This window comes from Conger conger, chromosome 6 (assembly GCF_963514075.1).
Source record: "Conger conger chromosome 6, fConCon1.1, whole genome shotgun sequence".
Classification (NCBI taxonomy): Eukaryota; Metazoa; Chordata; class Actinopteri; order Anguilliformes; family Congridae; genus Conger; species Conger conger.
The window spans coordinates 7,448,832-7,462,837 of NC_083765.1; the positions used below are offsets into that span (position 1 = coordinate 7,448,832).

Sequence of the window (14,006 nt, forward strand, 5' to 3'; positions counted from 1 at the left end):
ACACACACACACGCACAAACACAGACACACACACACACACACACCACACATACATGCACGCACCACACATACGCGCACACACCACACATATGCGCACACGACACACACACACACGTGCACACACACACCGCACAAACGACACACACACACACACACACACACACAAAGGAATGCCTGCCATTTACCATTTACCACATGCATACACGCACACACACACACATACACACACACACCACACACATGCACACGTACACACACACACACACACAGGCACACACACACACACACACGCACCACACATACATGAACACACCACACATACGCGCACACGACACATGCACACATGCACGCACACACACACCGCACATACGTGCACACACCACACATATGCACAAATGACACACGCACACACATGCACACACACACACACACACACAGGCACACACACACACACACACACACACAAAGGAATGCCTGCCATTTACCAAATGACAAATGACACACACACGCACACACATGCACACACACACACACACACACACACACACACGTACACACCACAGCAAACACCACACACACATGCATGCTTGCATGCATGCACACATGCACTCACATACAAACATACATGTACACATGCAAACACACTATGGCTGTACTGTGACTGTCCTTAGGTTGGCTAACCAGGTGGTTGTAAGCTATGTTACCCTACAGTACCACTGATGGTTTATCACCATAGAACTGATGCAAACTGAAAATAAATTATGAAGACTATTAAGATTCCAGTAGAGAAGAAAATCAGGGTTGATTTACGTGTGGAACAGCGATACGTCACACCCATTATCAGACCCACAGGGACTGGCCATTCAGCAAATTCAACACTTAGAGGCTGATTTACTAAGACCTTTTAGCACATGCAAAACTAATAACACAACCAATGATCGGTGCCCAAAAAAATACCATGACCAATCATGCGCCATATTGTTGGTTTTCTGTGTGCTAAAAGGTTTTTGCATGATCTCAAGGTTAAATCAGGCCGTTTGGATTTTAAAGGGATTCTTAGACCCATGGTTTTATGATGTCATCATAAAGAAGTGAAGTGATGTTTGGGGTTCTTGGCTAGTATGCGAAGGCATGAGATTTTCCATAAGTAAACCAGAACTCATTTTACTACTGTTTTCTTTTTTTGCTAAGTGGGAAGCAGTAGAAAATAATTTTCCTTGATCAAGATGTGACAATTTCAGTTCATTTATTATTGTTTTTAATATTACTCTTTGGATGTAATTTAATCTCCTAAAATATTGACTTTCCAAGTGATCTGCCTGTCTGACATTCACTTTAATGACTATGACAAACTCACAATTTTATGAGCTTTCATTATTTAAATAGTTCTGGTAAACAAGCAAGAAAAAAAAAGAGGTGCCAATCAAGTGACTGGATTCACAGTATTATTTGTGAATGGGGGGGTGGCATTGGGTGGAGAATAAGTAAGGACAAGTCTGGAGACATGGGCTGAAATTCACAGGTCTTGTCACAGCAACGCCTCCTGCATTTAAATCAGTCGTGTGTTACTGGAGGCTGGAGTCACACCAGAGACCGGTGCAGGGGAACTGTATGCAGGCTATTCCCTCCTACGTCCACACGCAAATACAGTGCCATAAATCAGCCCAAACAGTAGCTATGTGTGGCATCAGTGCTGTGATGCAGCTCCTGTGCTAACATCATTCATACCCCGTGGCGGAAAGTAGACCCAGAAGTCCCCCTCGCATCCTGCAGGTGAAGGAAGTCCGACGTCTGGCTCTGCTTCCCAAAGTGGGCCAGGAGCCTGACGATTGGTCACCAGGGCGGTAGGCACTCAATCACTCTTCCCCCCTCCCGCTGATAGCATTGCATTGTCTGGCTAGCATTATGAGCTTCAGAGCATGAACTACTCTAATGAAAATGTACAGAAACCACTGGAGTTTTTACAAAGCTTTGCAGGAGCGAAATAAAAGAAAACGGGTCAACATATCCTTTCTCTGTAGTAGTATCAGTAGCAACAGCAGCAGTAGCAGCAGTATGGGTAGTAGTAGTAGTAGTAGTAGTAGCAGTAGCAGTAGCAGTAGCAGTAGCAGTAGTAGTGGTAGTAGTAGTAATAGTAGCAGTAGCAGTAGTAGCAGTAACAGTAGCAGTAGTAGTAGCAGTATGAGCAGCAGCAGTAGTAGTAGTAGTAGTAGTAGTAGTAGCAGTATGAGGAGTAGTAGCAGTAGTAGTAATAGCAGCAGTAGTAGCAGTAGTAATAGTAGCAGTACCAGTAGTAGTAGTAGTAGTAGTAGTAGCAGCAGTATGAGTAGTAGTAGCAATATGAGCATTAGTAGTAGTAGTTTGAGCAGTACTAGTAGTAATATGTGCATTAATAGTAGCAGTAGTAGTAGTCATAGTAGCAGTAGTAGTATGATTAGTAGTAGTAGTATGATCAGTAGTAGTAGTAGTAGTAGTAGTATGAGCATTAGCAGTAGCAGTAGTAGTAGTAGTATGAGTAGTCATAGTAGTAGTAGCAGTAGTAGTAGTAGTAGTAGTAGTAGTCATAGTAGCAGTAGTAGTAGTAGTAGTAGTAGTAGTAGTAGTAGTAGTAGTAGTAGAAGTAGTTGTAGTAATAGCAGTAGCAGCAGTAGCAGTAGTAGTAGAAGTAGTAGTAGTAGCAGTATTAGTAGTAATAACAGTAGTAGGGGGCGACAGGGCTCAGGCAGTAAGAGCAGTCGTCTGGCAGTCGGAGTGTTGTCAGGAGCAAGACACCTAACCCCCAAATGCTCCTGACGAGCTGGTCGGTGCCTTGCATGGCAGCCAATCGCTGTTGGTGTGTGAGTGTGTGTATGAATGGGTGGATGAGAAGCATCAATTGAACAGCGCTTTTGATAAAGGCGCTATATAAATGCCAACCATTTTACCATTTAGTAGTAGTAGCAGCAGTATGATAAGTAGCAGTAGTAGCAGTAGTTGTAGTAGCAGTATGATCAGTAGTAGTAGTAGCAGTAGCAGTAGCAGCAGTAGCAGCAGCATTAGTAGTAGTAGTAGTAGTAGCAGTATGATCAGTAGCAGTAGTAGCAGTAGTAGTAGTAGCAGTAGCAGTAGCAGCAGCATTAGTAGTAGTAGTAGTAGTAGCAGTATGATCAGTAGCAGTAGTAGCAGTAGTAGTAGTAGCAGTAGCAGTAGCAGCAGCATTAGTAGTAGTAGTAGTAGTAGTAGCAGTATGATCAGTAGCAGTAATAGTAGTAGTAGTAGTAGTAGTAGCAGTAGCAGTAGCATCAGTAGGAGTATGAGTAGTAGTAGTAGCAGTAGTAGTAGTAGTAGTTGTAGTAGTAGTAGTAGTAGTAGTAGCAGTAGCAGTAGCAGCAGCAGTAGCAGCAGCAGTAGTAGTAGTAGTTGTAGTAGTAGTAGTAGTAGTAGCAGTAGTAGTAGTAGCAGTATGATCAGTAGTAGGATCATTAAAGAAGCAGGATCCTGAGGAAGAGAGGCTCACACACATTCTCAGTCTCCATGATGCCGGAGGTGATACAGCAGTGGTCTCAGGAATGAAACTAACACAGAAAAGGCAGGAGCTCTATTGCTAGTATCTCCTTTCTGTCTCAACTCAACGGCTGCAAAACACAGCTTTGATTTTTTATTTTATTTATTTCATTTTTTTTTTTTGGCATTGATTTGGTGTGTTCTATTTTAGGATGTTAAAAAGTGAACTTTTCAGTCAGTTTGAAGCCCCTTCTCTCCGCGAGGTGTGAATGCTGCCAGTGTATCACCGTAGGGGAATGCTGATTGGCTGAGACTCTCGGCTTTGGGAGAGCATTTTCTCGGCACTTTGATGTGGTTATTGGGGAAAACGCATCACTCCTCCCATAATGCAATACAGATAAGGCTTAATGTGCCTCAGGCTAGGAGTGCTAGTATCGTTGTGTCAGTAACATGAACAGTCACAGCGACTTATAGAGTAAAGACCTGTGTGAGTGTGTGTGTGTTTGTGTGTGTGTGCATGTGTGTGTGTGTGTGTGTGTGTGTGTGTTGAGTGTGCATATGAGTGCTTGTATCGTTGTGTCAGTAACATGAACAGTCACAGCCACTTAGAGTAAAGAGTATGAGTGTGTGTGTGCGTGTGTGTGCGTGTGTGTGCACATCTCTGCTTGTGTGTGTGTGCGTGTGTGTATGTGCGCATGTGTGCATGTGCATGTATGGGTGTGTTTGTGTGTGTGCGTGTGTGTTGGTTGAGTGTGCATGTGTGTGTATGTGTGTGCTTGTGCATATATGGCTGTGTGTGTGTGTGTGTGTATTTGTGTGTGTAAAAGTGCTTGGGAGGACTTAATGTTCATGTATAAATCAAGCACACAAGGATTGCTGAGAGGATGCGTATGGTACATCGAACTAAACACTTTTCCATTGGGCTCATTTTAACTCATTGGCATATTCATGGCAGTTACATATACATGCACATGCCAATTACTCCTAACCTTCCGGAGAACCACCCTACTACAGACAACGAATAAATGGCAGCCTCACAACATCGACGTAACGGTGCCGATTAAAACCCCGCATGAGAGAGGGAGCCGGCACCGCCGCCACGGGAAGAGCGCGTTAAAGAGAGCGCTTCGCATCTCCACCGCCGAACCTACGGACGAGCCGCCCCCTTATGGAGAGCAGAGCGGCCACCGGCGACCGCGGGGAGCACAGAGCCGAGGCACGCAGTCTCAGCCCCGCGCGCTCCGGAAAGTGGGTCAGAGACGGCGCCCAATCCGTGGGCTAACAGCACAGACTAGTGGCGGCACTCCACACCTGCCTCCACCAATCAGAGCGCACGCTCAGCAAAGCCCTCCGCCACACCCGCCCGCCTCACTCTTAAATGTATGGTGGTCTCTCGCCCGGAGAACGGAAAATAAATTATTTCAGCGTGTAGGGGACGCGGAGAAGAGGAACGCAGCACCTGAAATTTGCATGGCCTAAAAATAGCCCCTATCCTTCAGAGCCTCATAAATCATACACAGACAGAGGGTCCCTAGATGTTCTGCCCTTTATTCACAAAAGTGATAAATTGATCCCGACACAGCCAATAAAAGTGGCGCAGGGCAAAGTATAAAGGTTTGTTCTGCAGATTGAGAGGATTTTTCAGAAACACTCAACGAGCGGTTTACTTTGTAGATTTTGTATTTATTCGATTAAAGATATATAATTTCGATTTGTTATATACACCGCTGTGAAGGTTGTAGCATCTAGGATTACCGGAGATGATAGTAAATGGTAAATGGCAGGCATTTATATAGCGCCTTTATCCAAAGCACTGTACAATTGATGCTTCTCCATTCACCCATTCATACACGCACTCACACACCGACGGTGATTGGCTGCCATGCAAGGCCCCGACCAGCTCATCAGGAGCATTTGGGGGTTAGGTGTCTTGCTCAGGGACACTTCGACACAGCCCGGGCGGGGGATCAAACCAGCAACCCTTGTAAAAATTCCACTAGATGTTCTGCTCCCAGAATGTTCAGGGACGAAAGATGCAAGGAGAGCCCATTGGGTGGAATAACTGGATTCATACTGTGTTTGTAAAGCCATTTCATAGCAGTACCTCATATTCATTTTAATGACAGAGAGTGTACAACCGTGCGTAAAGTCAAAAGCTTTGCCCTAATAGAACAGCATCTTTGATTTGCGCTGGGCACTGTTTGAGGATCCGTTCTATCCAGCTGTGCGGCGAATCTACACATCTGTAGCGCGGTTCACAGCGAACGGTGGGTTAGATCTTCCATTCATGAGTGAGCATCATGCATGCTGAGGGAGGCTCCACTGGAGGACAGCCACATGAAACAGCGCAGGGCCCGTCCTATCAAACATGCAAACGCTCTTCAAAAGCATGACATTCCACTTTCACTCCTAATCAATTATCGATTTTCCGTATTATCTTCCCGCGGAGCTGGCCCGAGAGGAGCGCGCTGGCGAGTTTCGAGTGTCTAAAGAGCCCTGAATCAGAGCACCTGCCCCCCTTACCCATGATGCCTCACTCAGCCAGCGCTTAATACACCTCCTCCTCCTCCTCCTCCTCCTCCTCCTCTCCTCCCGCTCTCCTGGCCGGGAGGACGGCGGTGGAAGTGACACGTGGATGATTAAGATCCTGCTGGCGGCTGGATTACGGGCTTCCTGTGGGAAGCAGGTTAGCGCTGATGGAAGGCGGGCCGGATTTGATTAAAGACGGAGACGCGGAGCCGGGCTGCCCCGGGTGCGGTAATGGCGGCGCTTAAATGTCAGCTCCAGAAGCCGGAGTCCCGCCACCGCTTCCCGCGTCACGCGGCGTGTGACGAAGGAGCCCCGCTTCTCACGGCCTCACCTAGGAGCGCCGCGCACCGCTCTCAGAATGCTTAGATATGCACCCTGTCAAATGGCTTCGCATTAATAATTCACTCACAGGGCTCGAGACCTACAGCTACTGTGGGTGTTTAATGCATAACCTGTCTGTAACTGTATGTGTGTGTGTGTGTGTGCGTGTGTGTGAGTGAGTGAGTGAGTGAGAGAGAGTGTGTATGTGTGAGTGTGCATGTGTGCGTGTGTATATACTGTATGTGTGTATAGTTATGTGCAATATGGAAAAAGAAAGTTAAATTCAATGAGCTCTAAACAAGTTCCGTCCAATTTGCTATTTATTCATTTAATAAAATAGTCATGATATCATCTTTTTTTAAATTATTGGTATTATATAGAGTATTCGCAGGGGGAGTTTAATTATAGTTGTCCTCTGAAAAAGATCAGTAGCTGTCCTATAGCATAACTCATGTAGCATGCATATCTAATCGTATCTCCATATTAATTATGCTGTCCTGGGACCAGCGGGTAACAACACAACACAGCCTCCATCTTGGCTTGCATACAGATGTATTGATTCAGTCTTACCAGGCTCAGGTTCATCGCACACATTCCAGGTGTGTGTATACATCTGCAGTCTCTAAAGGTTAAAGAATCGAAATGTTATCAGGCTGAAATACCAGGCTGAGGTACAGGAGTGGAGCATGGCGAAAGACATGGCAAATTACTGTCCCTTAGCTGACTACTATTGTCATTTTATCATTTGAAGCTGGTAATTAAAATGTTCTTTTCCATTGTCCTGTGATGTAATTAATTCATGCCATTTAATGATGATGTTATATGGTTCATAATTGGATTCTGCGTGGCAATTAGAATTATTTTTTTGACGCGCTGCAGGTTTGAAGCCCGGCTCTGAGATTAGGAGTGGCAGTCATCAGCTGACTGCACGGAAGAAGGGAGGGCGCGGTAGATCAGCTATGACAACAAATGAGAGCATTCTGATCTCTGGGTAAATGGAAAATGGACAAGGGTTGGCATTTATATAGTGCCTTTATCCAAAGTGCTGTACAATTGAAGCTTCTCATTCACCCATTCATACAGACACTCAGACACAAATGGCGATTGGCTGCCATGCAAGGCACCGACCAGCTCGTCACGTCCATTTGGGGGTTAGGTGTCTTGCTCAGGGAGACTTCGGCACACCCAGGGTGGGAATCGAACCAGCAACCCTCCGACTGCCAGACAGCTGCTCTTACTGCCTGAGCCACATCGCCCCATCACATTCGCAGGAGTCTTCTTGCAGAAAAGAGGGAATCTCTTGAAGGAATATTCTGTTACTGACAGAATGGTGTCAGCTAAAGATCCAATATTTAACAGTGATGTGCAGATAGCTGGTCTGCTGTAAATACCGTGCCCATTGGCTACACTCAGGTGTCCCAGTAATATTCCTCCCCAGAAACATGAAACTTGTTTGTTTTTTGCTCTGAACTTGTGTCCTGTGGTTGGTTTGTAGATGTGAATGAGATCAAGGTTAATACAATCATGGGGTTCTGACCAGAGAAAAGGGCTGGATTAACTACAGAGTACATTGGTAACAATACAGAAGATAAAGGTGAATGGTGGATGCTTTCTGGCAATATATTCCTTATAATAAGTATCAAGCGACAGGATTATTCCCTTACTATCTGCCAACACATGCTATGATTGATGGAGCTCCTCTTTATGCAAAAAGGATGATACCAATGTGCAAATCTTATCATCCTTCAATACAACCTGGAGACATAACCACAGAACAGCTGGTGACTGACTTTAGAGTGCTTAAGATCAGTCAAATTAGGTCTTCAGTGTGCTGATCCATTACATGCATTATATACCAAAAGTGTACCGCCTAGTATGTGCTAATAATAATTGTGTTATTATTTTTATTATTATTTATTTATTTGATTTTATTTTTGTATTATTTCCTTGAAACGGTACATTATGTTTGGAATGAAAGGAAGAAACACACTTTTATGAGCACATTGTGAAAACATCGATAAGCTTTATGTGAAATGGGCCGTTAATTCAGATCTCCAGACTGAGCTGACCTGAAGATGCTCAGTTTGGCATGAGCACCGCACTGAGACAGGCGTGGGCTTTTTGATGAGGCCGATGAATTCTGTGAACGAGGGTGTTTACGTCAACGTTTTCACTGAGGCGCGGACAAAGGGAAGCCCGAAAGCCGCTCTGATGGGCTTCAGAATGCGTTCCGCAGTCGTTATCACCGTACGGAGTGCCGTCCTCCGTCATGATTAGCCAACGTCTGCTTCCATTTCACGCCAAATTGAAAACCTGACAGCGAGGTGTTTTTGCTGTGCGCTTTAGGTTGTCATGTCAGTTTTGCTCAGAAAAAACCCCCCTCGTTTATGACAGGGAGTGAGCCTGTGCTCTTTTCCAGTCTTGGGGAAACTCAGCTTTGACCTTAGCACCCTCTCCTAGGCTTTTACAAGAGCAGCAAATGTACTGTTTGCACATGACACAGGGAAGGTGAGTGCATTATTGATATTTCTAAGAGCCGGAGGTGCCTGTGTCTTCAGCGTGTACGCTGTCCTGCCGTGAGAACAGGATGACACACCTGTGACCCCCACTCTGCGTTTCCCGTTCGGCAGAAACTAGCTCTGCTATTACGTTTGGAAAGTGCATCGCTGCCAAGTGTTTCTAATGTCAATTTTCAGCAGATTCATTCGCAGAAAGAAAGAGGTCCATAGAGGTCCATTATATCAGCTGCTACTTTCAAATGAGGACACTCACAGTGTCAGTGATGCAGAGCACCATGAGTGCTAACATCTCCCCCTTGTGGAGAATCTTCTGTTTGCTAAATGCAATTGCTGAGCGAGTGTGTGTGGGAGTGAGAGTGAGTGTGTGTGAGTGTGTGTGTGAGTGTGTGAGTGTGTGCGTGAATGAGTGAGTGTGTGAGTGAGTGTGTGTGTGTGAGTGAGTGTGTGAGTGTGTGAGTGAGTGTGTGAGTGGGTGTGTGGGTGAGTGTGTGAGTGAGTGAGTGAGTGTGAGTGAGTGTGAGTGAGTGTGTGTGTCTATCTGAGTGAGTGAGTGAGTGAGTGAGTGAGTGAGGGTGTGTGAGTGTGTGAGTGTGTGAGTGAGTGAGTGAGTGAGTTTGTGAGTTTGTGAGTGTGTGAGTGAGTGTGTGAGTGAGTGTGTGAGTGAGTGAGTGAGTGAGTGAGTGAGTGTGTGAGTGAGTGAGTGAGTTAGTGTGTGAGTGTGTGTGTGAATGAGTGAGTGAGTGTGTGAGTGCGTGTGTGTGTGAGTGAGTGAGCGTGTGTGTGTGAGTGTGTGAGTGTGTGTGTGAGTGAGTGTGTGTGAGTGAGTGAGTGTGTGTGTGTGTGAGTGAGTGTGTGAGTGTGTGTGTGAGTGAGTGAGTGTGTGTGTGAGTGAGTGAGTGTGTTGTGAGTGTGTGTGTGAGCGAGTGTGTGTGTGTGAGTGTGTGAGTGAGTGAGTGAGAGTGAGTGAGTTTGTGAGTGTGTGAGTGAGTGTGTGAGTGAGTGAGTGAGTGAGTGAGTGTGTGAGTGAGTGAGTGAGTTAGTGTGTGAGTGTGTGTGTGAATGAGTGAGTGAGTGTGTGAGTGCGTGTGTGTGTGTGAGTGAGTGAGCGTGTGTGTGTGAGTGTGTGAGTGTGTGTGTGAGTGAGTGTGTGTGAGTGAGTGAGTGTGTGTGTGTGTGTGAGTGAGTGAGTGTGTGTGTGAGTGTGTTGTGAGTGTGTTGTGAGTGTGTGTGTGAGCGAGTGTGTGTGTGTGAGTGTGTGTGAGTGTGTGAGTGAGTGAGTGAGTGAGTGAGTGTGTGAGTGAGTGTGTGAGTGGGTGTGTGGGTGAGTGTGTGAGTGAGTGAGTGAGTGTGAGTGAGTGTGAGTGAGTGTGTGTGTCTATCTGAGTGAGTGAGTGAGTGAGTGAGTGAGGGTGTGTGAGTGTGTGAGTGTGTGAGTGAGTGAGTGAGTGAGTGAGTTTGTGAGTTTGTGAGTGTGTGAGTGAGTGAGTGAGTGAGTGTGTGTGAGTGAGTGAGTGAGTTTGTGAGTATGTGAGTGAGTGTGTGAGTGAGTGTGTGAGTGAGTGAGTGAGTGAGTGAGTGAGTGAGTGAGTGAGTGAGTGAGTGAGTGAGTGTGTGAGTGAGTGAGTTAGTGTGTGAGTGTGTGTGTGAATGAGTGAGTGAGTGTGTGAGTGCGTGTGTGTGTGTGAGTGAGTGAGCATGTGTGTGTGAGTGTGTGAGTGTGTGTGTGAGTGAGTGTGTGTGAGTGAGTGAGTGTGTGTGTGTGTGTGAGTGAGTGAGTGTGTGTGTGAGTGAGTGAGTGTGTGTGTGAGTGTGTTGTGAGTGTGTGTGTGAGCGAGTGTGTGTGTGAGTGTGTGTGTGTGAGTGTGTGTGAGTGAGTGTGCGTGAGTGAGTGAGTGAGTGTGTGTGTGAGTGCAGTGAGTGTGTGTGTGAGTGAGTGTGTGTGTGAGTGTGTTGTGAGTGTGTGAGTTTGTGTGTGTGTGTGAGTGTGTGTGTGAGTCAGTGTGTGTGTGTGTGTGTGTGTGAGTGTGTGTGTGAATGCTGTGTTTGCCCTGCAATGGAGTGCTACTACTGCCTTTCGCCCTGTGCATGCTGGGATTCTTTAAAATGCCTCTCCAGCTTCCAAGTTAGTGACTGAAGAGGAAAATGCAAAAGACTGACCTCAGATCAGTTCAAATGTATTTCCAGTTCTGGGTCCCTGAGATTCTGATGAGGTCAGGGGGTGAAATATGGAAAAGACTGACCTGAGATCAGTTGAAATGCATTTCCAGTTCCGGATCCCTGAGACTCTGAAGCGGTCAGGAGGTCAGAGATGGACCTGATGTTGAGTACAGTGTTCATTCACACAGATGAAGCCTGGTCCCCACCTCCAGCTCAGGGAAGGGAAACGCGTTCTCTGACTGCAGCAGCCTCTGACGCTATCATGGCTAATTTATGTGCGCTGTAATTGCTAGAGACAGGGGTCCATTAGACGTGCTTCTTGTGCTGTGGGGGCTCTGATCCTGTAAGTCATTAGACTAATTGAACAAGCTAATTAGCCCGTTTGCTTTGACTGTGTTGGACACGTGTGTTGTTCTTTACGCTGGCCTCATTTAAGAAGAAAAAAAAAATATCCCGGCAGTACTTTGATCTTCTCAGTAAACATTGTATTTGCATGTTATTTAAATAACGGAAGTAGTGAGATTCTGTCTAACGAACGGGTGATTTCAGAAGCAGCTCATTTGTCAATTAAAAACCAAGAATGTCCTGATTTTAGAATATGCTGCCTTTAATCATGGAAATAAAGGTTGAGAAGTTCAAGTCATCTGTCTCTCTCTTATCTTTCTCTCTCAAACTTGTCCCAATCAATGTTGAATAACCAAGTATACTTGTGGATGAAATGTAAGTTGTTTTATTACAGTTTCAGTTTCTTCTGTCAATTGCAAATGCGTAATTCAGAATGGAGTCTCCTAGTTTAATCCAGTTTGATGGGTCTCACAGAGAGGTCAGGTTTACATGGCACAATGTGGAATCATGGCATACCGTATATTCATCCCATAACAGGGTTTGTGATTGGATACTTTCTGAAGGCCTTTTCCTGTAATTATTAGCTAGCATGTCCATTGACATTCTACCTGCCTCCTGTTTTAGTAACTCTTCATGGTGTGAGGTCACGCATACTATGTGATTAGAATATCCTTAACCCCGCATTCTAATGCTGATGTAACAATCACTACTGGTGATTAACAGAATGTTCTCGAACACTGACTTAGAATTTTGAAAAAAACATTCCAATAATGTCACTCCATTCAGGATAAATACTGTATTTCAATGGTTGTTTTATTTGCTTAAGCGATTCAGGCTGCATAGCTGCATTGTCCATAATACCACACCACACTGAACCGTGGACTAGCTGCTCAGCATTCAGTTACCTAACACAGCCATGGAGGAGGAGTGCTTTCCCCATATCCCGGTTCCTCTTGTTTAAGTGAGGGACCCAGATTCCTCAGAGCACAGAGAACACGTATTTGCTTTCAGGGTGGGCTGGGACTCGAGCCCCCCCCCCCCTCCTCCTCCTCCGTGCGCGGCGTGTGGATAAGAGCGGGGCGCGGGACGTGGAAACAGACGCTGGGCTGATAGCACTCATCCTCCAGGTGTGGGCCTCCCAGTGCCTGCACGAGCGGCCTGATCGATGTCGCTCAGAGGGGAGCGAGCCGGGGCCAGGGCTGGAGGAGGAGCGGCAGTCGATGGCCCCGGAGCCAGAGGGAAGGGGAGAAGGCACTGCGGAGGGCAGAGACGCACCTGAGCCTGCCGCCTCCTCCAGACGGCCCTTCTCTGGCTCCCTGCTTCAGCGCCGATCGATTCACTTCATCATCCGATATACTCGGCTTACGCAAAGCCTTTCCTGCTGTTGGCCACTGCTCAGTGCACATCTGTGTGTGCGTGTGTGTGTGTGTGTTATGTGGACACCCTTATCAAGTGACAAATAAATCTGTGTTCCCCCATGATGCAGATGAAGGTATCCGGTGTCACAAAGGCCCATGTGTGCCGGCCTGTCTCCGCCTGTGTTTCAGCGTTTAGCACCACGGGATAAACACGCCTGTCTCCGTTTGTGTTTTAGCGTTTAGCATCATGAGATAAACACGCCTGTCTCCATTTGTGTTTCAGCGTTTAGCATCATGAGATAAACACGCCTCTCTCCGCCCGTGTTTCAGCGTTTAGCATCACGGGTAAACAGGCCTCTCTCCGTTTGTGTTTTAGCGTTTAGTATCATGAGATAAACACGCCTGTCTCCGTTTGTGTTTTAGCGTTTAGCATCACGAGATAAACAGGCCTATCTCCGTTTGTGTTTTAGCGTTTAGCACCACGAGATAAACACTACTCTCTCCGTTTGTGTTTTAGCTAGCATTTAGCATCACGGGATGAACAGGTCTGTCTCCGTTTGTGTTTTAGCGTTTAGCATCACGAGATAAACAGGCCTGTCTCCGCTTGTGTTTTAGCTAGCGTTTAGCATCACGGGATGAACAGGTCTGTCTCCGTTTGTGTTTTAGCGTTTAGCATCACGAGATAAACAGGCCTGTCTCCGCTTGTGTTTTAGCGTTTAGCATCACGGGATTAACAGGCCTGTCTCCGCTTGTGTTTTAGCTAGCGTTTAGCATCACAGGATGAACACACCTGTCTCCGTTTGTGTTTCAGCGTTTAGCACCACGAGATAAACACGCCTGTCTCCGTTTGTGTTTTAGCGTTTAGCATCATGAGATGAACACGCCTGTCTCCGTTTGTGTTTTAGCGTTTAGCATCACAGGATAAACAGGCCTGTCTCCGCCTGTGTTTCAGCATTTAGCATCACGAGATAAACAGGCCTGTCTCCACTTGTGTTTAGCTAGCGTTTAGCACGGGATAAACGGTGTACTCACCCTTTCACTGAGTATCCCTCTTCTTCTTCTGCAGGGATTCCAGGGGAATTTCACTCTTTCATTCGTCCTGTCTGAGGCAGTCCTGCTGGCAGCTTCCTTATATGGGTAAGAGAACCGTGTGATGATGATGATGATGATGATGATGATGATGATGATGATTCTTCTTCTTCTTCTTCTACTTCCTCTTCTTCTTACTCTACTGCAGATTACCTGTTATGTTGTGTTTTATAGACTTTGTGAGATTAGGTGGGCTACACATTAT

At 46.2% G+C, this 14,006-nt stretch overlaps 1 protein-coding gene across 1 annotated transcript in view; it reads left to right on the plus strand.

Annotated features, from left to right (window-relative positions):
- Positions 1-14,006, plus strand: part of LOC133131309 (receptor-type tyrosine-protein phosphatase delta-like) — a 391,331-nt gene that overhangs the window by 117,298 nt on the left and 260,027 nt on the right. The window contains exon 4 of the mRNA XM_061246612.1: positions 13,779-13,849. The gene's annotated coding sequence lies outside the window, so the exon portion shown is untranslated. The remainder of the gene's footprint in view (positions 1-13,778; positions 13,850-14,006) is intronic.